We start from the raw sequence: 8,558 nt of genomic DNA, 5'->3' as shown, positions 1-8,558 counted from the left end.
TATGACTATCAACAGATGGCTCAGGCAGTGGTGCTATAAGGAGGGCTTTGGGATGTATGGCCACTGGAGGCATTCATGGACAGAGGACAGTTCTCTCCGGATGGACTTCATCTGAGTAGGGAAGGAAATAGACTTCTAGGATGGAGGCTGGCACAACTGGTTGAGAGCTTTAAACTAGGAATCTGGGGGAGATGGTTGGGAGATGTCCAGGTAATCTTCACGCCGGATTTTAGCATTGAGAGGGAAGAAAACAAAGTAAGAGAGGATACAGCCGTGGGTAGGAGAATGTATATAAGGAGGAAGGGCAGTGTGGATACCAGTCTAACAGGTTATACTGGCTGTAGAATGATTGTGCCTCATTGGGTACAGAATGTGAGCGAGGCCAAACAGCAAAAATGAAGATGTTTGTACCCCAATGCGAGGAGCCTGGGTAACAAAATGGAGGCACTAGAGCTACTGGTGCAGGAAGTGAAACCAGCTATTCTAGGGAGAACGGAAACAGGGTGGAATAGTCGTCATGACAGGACTTCGGGTATTGAAGGGTCTGTGCTGTTTAGGAAAGACCAACATAAAGGTAAAGGTGGTGGAGTAGCGCTGTCTATCAATGATGAGGTAGAATGTAAAGAAATAAGAAGCGATGGAATGGATAAGATCGAGTCCGTCTGGGCAAAAATTACATTGGGGAAGAAAACTATTAGAGCCTCCCCTGGGATAGTGCTTGGGGTGTGCTGTAGACCGCCGGGATCTAATTTGGATATGGATAGAGCCCTCTTTAATGTTTTTAATGAAGTAAATACTAATAGAAACTGCGTGATCATGGGAGACTTTCACTTCCCAGATATAGACTGGAGGACGAGTGCTAGTAATAATAATAGGGCTCAGAGTCTCCTAGATTCTATAGCTGATGGATTCCTTCATCAAGTAGTTGCTGAACCGACTAGAGGGGATGCCATTTTAGATTTGGTTTTTGTGAGTAGTGAGGACCTTATAGAAGAAATGGTTGTAGAGGACAATCTTGGCTCAAGTGATCATGAGCAAATTCAGTTCAAACTGAACAGAAGGATTAACAAAAATCTGCAACTAGGGTTTTTGATTTCAAAAGGACTGACCTTAATTCAAAAATTAAGGAAATTAGGGAAGTGGATTGGACTGAGGAATTTATGGATCTAAAGGCAGAGGAGACCTGGGATTACTTCAAGCCAAAGGTGCAGAAGCTATCGGAAGCCTGTATTCCAAGAAAGAGGGAAAAATTCATAGGCAGGAGTTGTAGACCAAGCTGGATGAGCAAGCATCTCTGAGAGGTGATTAAGAAAAAGCAGAAAGCATACAGGGAGTGGAAGATGGGAGGGATCAGCAAGGAAAGCTACCTTATTGAGGTCAGAACATGTAGGGATAAAGTGAGAGGCTAAAAGTCAAGTAGAGTTTGACCTTGCAAAGGGAATTAAAACTAATAGTAAAAGGTTCTATAGCCATATAAATAAGCAGTCCCACTTCTTAGTTTACTCTTTAACACTGAGGATGGAGTGGAGGCTAAGGATAATTTAGGCATGCCCAATATCTAAACAAATACTTTGCCTCAGTCTTTAATGAGGATCTTGGGGATAATGGTATCATGACAAATGGGAATGAGGTTATGGAGGCAGATATTACCATATCTGAGGTAGAAGTGAAACTCAAACAGCGTAATGGGAGTAAATCGGGGGGCCCAGATAATCTTCATCCAAGAATATTAAAGGAATTGGCACATGAAATTGCAAGCCCATTAGCAAGAATTTTTAATGAATCTGTAAACTCAGGGGTTGTACTGTATGACTGGAGAATTGCTAACGTAGTTCCTATTTTTAAGAAAGGGGAGGGGGAGTGATCTGGGTAACTACAGGCCTGTTAGTTTGACATCTGTAGTATGCAAAGTCTTGGGAAAAAATGTTGAAGGAGAAAGCAGTGAAGGACATTGAGGCCAATGGTAAATGGGACAAAATACAACATGGTTTTACAAAAGGTAGATCGTGCCAAACCAACCTGATCTCCTTTGAGAAAGTAACAGATCTTTTAGACAAAGGAAATGCAGTGGATCTAATTTACCTAGATTTCAGTAAGGTGTTTGATACCATGCCATGTGGGGAATTATTAGTTAAATTGGAAAAAGATGGGGATCAATATGAAAATTGAAAGATGGATAAGGAATTGCTTAAAGGGTAGACTACAGTGGCTTATATTGAAAGGTGAACTGTCAGGCTGGTGGGAGGTTACCATTGGAGTTCCTCAGGGATCAGTTTTGAGACCAATCTTATTTAATCTTTTTATTACTGATGTTGGCACAAAAAGTGGGAGTGTGCTAATAAAGTTTGCAGATGATACAAAGCTGGGAGGTATTGCCAATTTAGAGAAGGACCAGGAAATCATACAGGAGGATCTGGATGACCTTGTAAACTGGACTAATAGTAATAGGATGAAATTTAATCGTGAGAAGTGTAAGGTTATGCATTTAGGGATTAATAATAAGAATTTTAGTTATAAACTGGGGGCCCATCAATTAGAAGTAACGGAGGAGAAGGATTTTGGAGTATTGGTTGACCACAGGATGACTGAGCCGCCAATGTGATATGGCCGTGAAAAAAACTAATGCGGTCTTGGGATGCATCAGGCGAGGTATTTCCAGTAGAGATACAGAGGTGTTAGTACCATTATACAAGGCTCTGGTGAGACCTCACCTGGAATACTGTGTGCAGTTCTGGTCTCCCATGTTTAAGAAGGATGAATTCAGACTGGAACAGGTACAGAGAAGGGCTACTAGGATGATCCGAGGAATGGAAAACCTGTCTTATGAAAGGAGACTCAAGGAGCTTGGCTTGTTTAGCATAACTAAAAGAAGGCTGAGGGGAGATATGATTGCTCTCTATAAATATATCCGAGAGATAAATACCAGAGAGGGAGAGGAATTATTTAAGCTCTGTACTAATGTGGACACAAGAACAAATGGATATAAATTGGCCATCAGGAAGTTTAGACTTGAAATTAGACAAAGGTTTCTAACCATCAGAGGAGTGAAGTTCTGGAACAGCCATCCAAGGGAAGCAGTGGGGGCAAAAGACCTATCTGGCTTCAAGATTAAACTCGATCAGTTTATGGAGGAGATGGTTTGAGGGGATAACATGATTTTGGCAATTAACTGATCTTTAACTATTCATGGTAAATAGGCCCAATGGCCTGTGATGGGATGTTAGATCAGGTGGGATCTGAGTTATTACAGAGAGTTCTTTCCTGGGTATCTGGCTGGTGAATCTTGCCCACATGCTCAGGGTTCAGCTGATCATCATATTTGGGGTAGGGAAGGAATTTTCCTCCAGAGCAGATTGGAAGAGGCCCTGGGGGTTTTTCACCCTCCTCTGTAGCATGGGGCATGGGTCACTTGCTGGAGGATTCTCTGCACCTTGAAGTCTTTAAACCATGATTTGAGGACTTCAATAGCTCAGACATAGGTGAGAGGTTTATTGCAGGAGTGGGCGGGTGAGCTTCTGTGGCCTGCATTGTGCAGGAGGTCAGACTAGATGATCATAATGATTCCTTCTGATCTTAATATCTGTGTCTATGAATAGAGTCCACATGATCTTGCACATGAAATTTAAGTAAACCCCCAAATTTACCATTATGAGGACTAATTTCTCATCTGAACATCTCAAATCTGAACACCTCTAGCCTAAGTACAGCAAAATATCCAAGAGAAAGCAAAATATTTGTACCACATGTCCTTCTGGATCTGTTAGCTTGCATACTCTGTCAACTGAGTGACCCATTTTTCCTATCATTCTGCAAGTTCCATCCTCCAAGGGATTGGCTCCATGTGTTCCTTTGAACTTTCATGTTGGCATACTCACATACTAAAGCAGAAAAAGTTCATGAACTCAGTTTTATGGTTCACAAAGGAAGCTGAGGAATTTGGCTGGAAAAGCGAACAAGTGAAATAGACCAAGGAGGCCAGAATCAAGCTGTATGTCTACTAAAATCGCTGGCATAACTCACCATTAGGAATTTTGACAAAGAACCATGATTTTCATACTTGCCTGCCTTTGCATTCGCTAGGTGAAACGTTTTTCTAAATTAGCAATGGGACTATTTTCTATCACAAAACACTGAACAGAATCTGTCACATGTGACCAAATTCAGAATTCTGCCCCATGCTTTTAGTAATCCAACTGCTTCTGCGTTCACATCCATAACCATCACATTAACAACCAATGGGAAATTTTCTGTCTTGGAATCAGAGACTCCAATACCCAACAATTCAACACCAATCTCTGGGCTGGAATCAGAGATTTCTGCCTCAACAAGCCTGACAAATCCAAATCAACAGCATCACCAGCTGCGGAAGGCTTAGAAATTTGAGTAGCAGAACTGTCCATTCACCAAGAACATGGTCAAACTTCAAGAAACGTGTAGACCATTTTGTACTTTTCTCATCATCATCTTCACAGGCCTGCTGCAGCTTGTGCTTTTGAGCACCATTCTTTGTGCTTATAGGTAGTCATGGAAATCAAGACTGACCATAAGAATTCCCCCCCTAAAGCCATGAATGAATTGCTAGATTTGGAATGATTGCATTAGCAGGTGAAATCTCACTAATGGCTCTGAAACTCAGTGCTATAGCCAGTTCTTAAAGTGGGGGAAGGGAAAGGGGGAGGACAGACCACCACACTTTTTTTTTTTTTTAAGCAGGAGGGGGTTGGTTGAGGTCCGTGCAGAGCTGCTTCCAGAGCTACTGGCTCCTACAGCCCACAGGGCTTCTGCTGCTGCCTCATCCAGTTCCCTGGGCTCTGCTCCACTCCCCTGTGTGTAGGCATTGCCCATTCATTGGCCCACCCATCATCAGACAGGGAGTATGCAAAAGCCCAAAACATACTTCATGTGGTACAAACTACAATGCAAGTCTACCAATGCTCTGTATTATCCTCTCGCTAACAGTGGTCTATACTTGAATCTTTAGAGCAAGGTGCAAGAAACTACATTTTATACAATTGTGGAACAACTTGTCCATATACTTGCCTGCCTTTTCATTCACTGGGTGAGAAGTCTTTTTTCTTAATTAACAATGGGGCCATTTTTCTATCAAACAGTGAACAGAATCTGTCACTTGTGGCCGAAGTCAAAATTCTGCTCTGTACTTTCAATAATCAAACTGATTAGTACCTGCCTAATCCCTGGTTTCAGAGTAACAGCCGTGTTAGTCTGTATTCACAAAAAGAAAAGGGGTACTTGTGGCACCTTAGAGACTAACCAATTTATTTGAGCATGAGCTTTCGTGAGCTACAGCTCACTTCATCGGATGCATACTGTGGAAACTGCAGAAGACATTATATTCACAGAGACCATGAAACAATACCTCCTCCCACCCCACTGTCCTGCTGGTAATAGCTTATTTAAAGTGATCATCAAGTTGGGCCATTTCCAGCACAAATCCAGGTTCTCTCACCCTCCGCCCCCCCCCCCCACAAACTCACTCTCCTGCTGGCAATAGCTCATCCAAACTGACCACTCTCCTTACAATGTGTATGATAATCAAGGTGGGCCGTTTCCAGCATAAATCCAAGTTTAACCAGAAAGTCAGGGGAGGGGGAGAAAAAAACAAGGGGAAATAGTCTACCTTAGCCACTCCCAGTCTCTATTTAAGCCTAAATTAATAGTATCCAATTTGCAAATGAATTCCAATTCAGCAGTTTCTCACTGGAGTGTGGATTTGAAGTTTTTTTGTTGTAAGATAGCGACCTTCATGTCTGTGATTGCGTGACCAGAGAGATTGAAGTGTTCTCCGACTAGTTTATGAATGTTATAATTCTTGACATCTGATTTGTGTCCATTTATTCTTTTACGTAGAGAGTGCCCAGTTTGACCAATGTACATGGCAGAGGGGCATTGCTGGCACATGATGGCATATATCACATTGGTGGATGTGCAGGTGAACGAGCCTCTGATAGTGTGGCTGATGTTATTAGGCCCTGTGATGGTGTCCCCTGAATAGATATGTGGGCACAGTTGGCAACGGGCTTTGTTGCAAGGATAGGTTCCTGGGTTAGTGGTTCTGTTGTGTGGTATGTGGTTGTTGGTGAGTATTTGCTTCAGGTTGGGGGGCTGTCTGTAGGCAAGGACTAGCCTGTCTCCCAAGATTCCAGACTCCAGCGAGAAACTGCTGAACTGGAATTCATTTGCAAATTGGATACTATTAATTTAGGCTTAAATAGAGACTGGGAATGGCTATTTCCCCTTGTTTTTTTCTCCCCCTCCCCTGACTTTCTGGTTAAACTTGGATTTATGCTGGAAACGGCCCACCTTGATTATCATACACATTGTAAGGAGAGTGGTCAGTTTGGATGAGCTATTGCCAGCAGGAGAGTGAGTTTGTGTGTGTGTGGGGGCGGAGGGTGAGAGAAACTGGATTTGTGCTGGAAATGGCCCAACTTGATGATCACTTTAGATAAGCTATTACCAGCAGGAGAGTGGGGTGGGAGGAGGTATTGTTTCATGGTCTCTGTGTATATGTCTTCTGCAGTTTCCACAGTATGCATCCGATGAAGTGAGCTGTAGCTCACGAAAGCTCATGCTCAAATAAATTGGTTAGTCTCTAAGGTGCCACAAGTACTCCTTTTCTTTTTGCCTAATCCCTGTTAGTTGCTGGTTTGTGCCCTGTAGTTTGAGGGTTTAGATCCCTTTTAATCTCTTATCCTAGGTAATATAATGTAGAAGAGAATGGGTTAAGGCTAGATAAAGAGCTATAAATAGGATTTCTAACAAATATATCAGACATAACAATATAAAACTATTATTTTTCCCCCCTGTACCATTCATGAAAATAATACAAGACAAACTCCTGAACCAATAATTGATATTTTTGTGTGGTTAAAACCAACCAGCCAAAAACCTCAGTCTTCAAACTTTCTGCTAGGTTCAAGTCTAGGAGAATTTTATGGCTATGTTATGAACTTCAGGAAAAAATGAGGTTTCTAAATGAAGCCAACTGTAGAATTTCAAATCTCACAGCTGTAACTATTTGTGGAGATTTTATGTTTACTCTAAGAAGGAAACACTGGCATGCTCAATGTTTTCCAAAGAGATGGTAATGTTACCTGGGGTTCTTTCAGCCCAAAGCTCTTGGTAACTTTACTCTGTGAGGTGGTGTCAGGAAATAAATCAAGGGAGACACGACCGTCTGATGGCTGGCTCAAACAGGACAACACAAGTGCTTTCACTTTAGTCTCCAGCACTTACATAAGTCTGCAACAGGTTAGTAAAACACCCCCAACCCTCAATTACTGAAGTTGGGTGTGGCTCTCGAGTGGCACAGCGGCAGTCTTCTGATGGCCAATCTTCCATCTGCCGGTGGGGATCACAAGATGTATCCAGAGGGAGAGTCCCTGAAAAGTCCAACTACCCAAAACTTTCTTCCCTTATTTATTCATTAGTATTATGCTAACAGGTCACTCAAAGAAACTTGTTAAGCAAGCAATTTCAAAGGTTAAGCAAGAGGTTTCCTTCTGATCATCAATTAGTCAGATGTGGCTTTTTTTCCGGAGTCTGCATGCCTTGAGGCCCTGACAGACACATCCCTGAGGGCACATATAGACAAGCTTCCTGTTTTTCCTAAAATGCATATCTCAGCAATTTCTATAGCGATCTCATCAGGAAGAACATGGGGTCAAGCTGCTCTTTCTGTGGCACCCAAACCCCCTCCCCTTCTGACTCCGTCATGCTGCTGCATAGGCCTATTTATGGCCTGTTATATTGGCTACTTTTAGCAATAAGCAGGAGTGGTTCAGGCACATTACTGGTTTGCCAGGATCTCCCCATACAGTGAAATGTAGAGGTTTCTTCTCTTAAAGCCATAAAAATAAATGATTATAAGAATTTAAATGGGGCTTTGCAACCCAAAGTATAAATACTGTGTGCAGTAATGAATTTGAACAGTGTATAGGTGTTTGTAATCCTCAGATTAATTTAACCCACTGCAGCCTGATGTTAGGCACCTAACCCTGAGAGGGGTGGGGCTTAGAATGCACCTCTGTTGGTCTCTCCCACTGGCTAGCTTAAGTAGCTCCCTGCCTAGTGTGCTGGCTTGTGTACATCACAGTGTAAGGCACTTATTTCTCCACGTTCATTGTACAGGGAGCCTAAGACGCTTTGTGAATCAGTGTCTTTCCAGGTGCCTAAAAGTTAGGTGTTGCAAAGCTTAGCAGCATACTGCCTAAATCCCTTCCTAAATTTTACCCTGTGTGATCATTTCTTATTTTGCAAAGGAAATGATCCCTTGTGAACTCAAAAGGGAACTATTTTTCATGTAGGAGTCTCCTTGTTCTTCATTATTATGTCAAGTGAGTTTCTTCTTTTCTGCTTGTGAGAATTTTGTCTGTGCTCTGAAAATTGGACTTGGTTTAAAATCTTGTCAGCTGTCCCGTGAAATCTGGTTTCAACAGGGAAAGAATGGAGTATTGGTTTGACTGCTTGTGAAAACCATCGTTTAATTGTAATCCACAGTCAAGTTTTTTCTTTGAGTTTAAATTCCCTTCTTGGGA

Source organism: Lepidochelys kempii, chromosome 6 (genome assembly GCF_965140285.1).
Source record: "Lepidochelys kempii isolate rLepKem1 chromosome 6, rLepKem1.hap1, whole genome shotgun sequence".
NCBI lineage: Eukaryota > Metazoa > Chordata > Testudines > Cheloniidae > Lepidochelys > Lepidochelys kempii.
Note: the sequence above shows the minus strand (reverse complement) of the source record.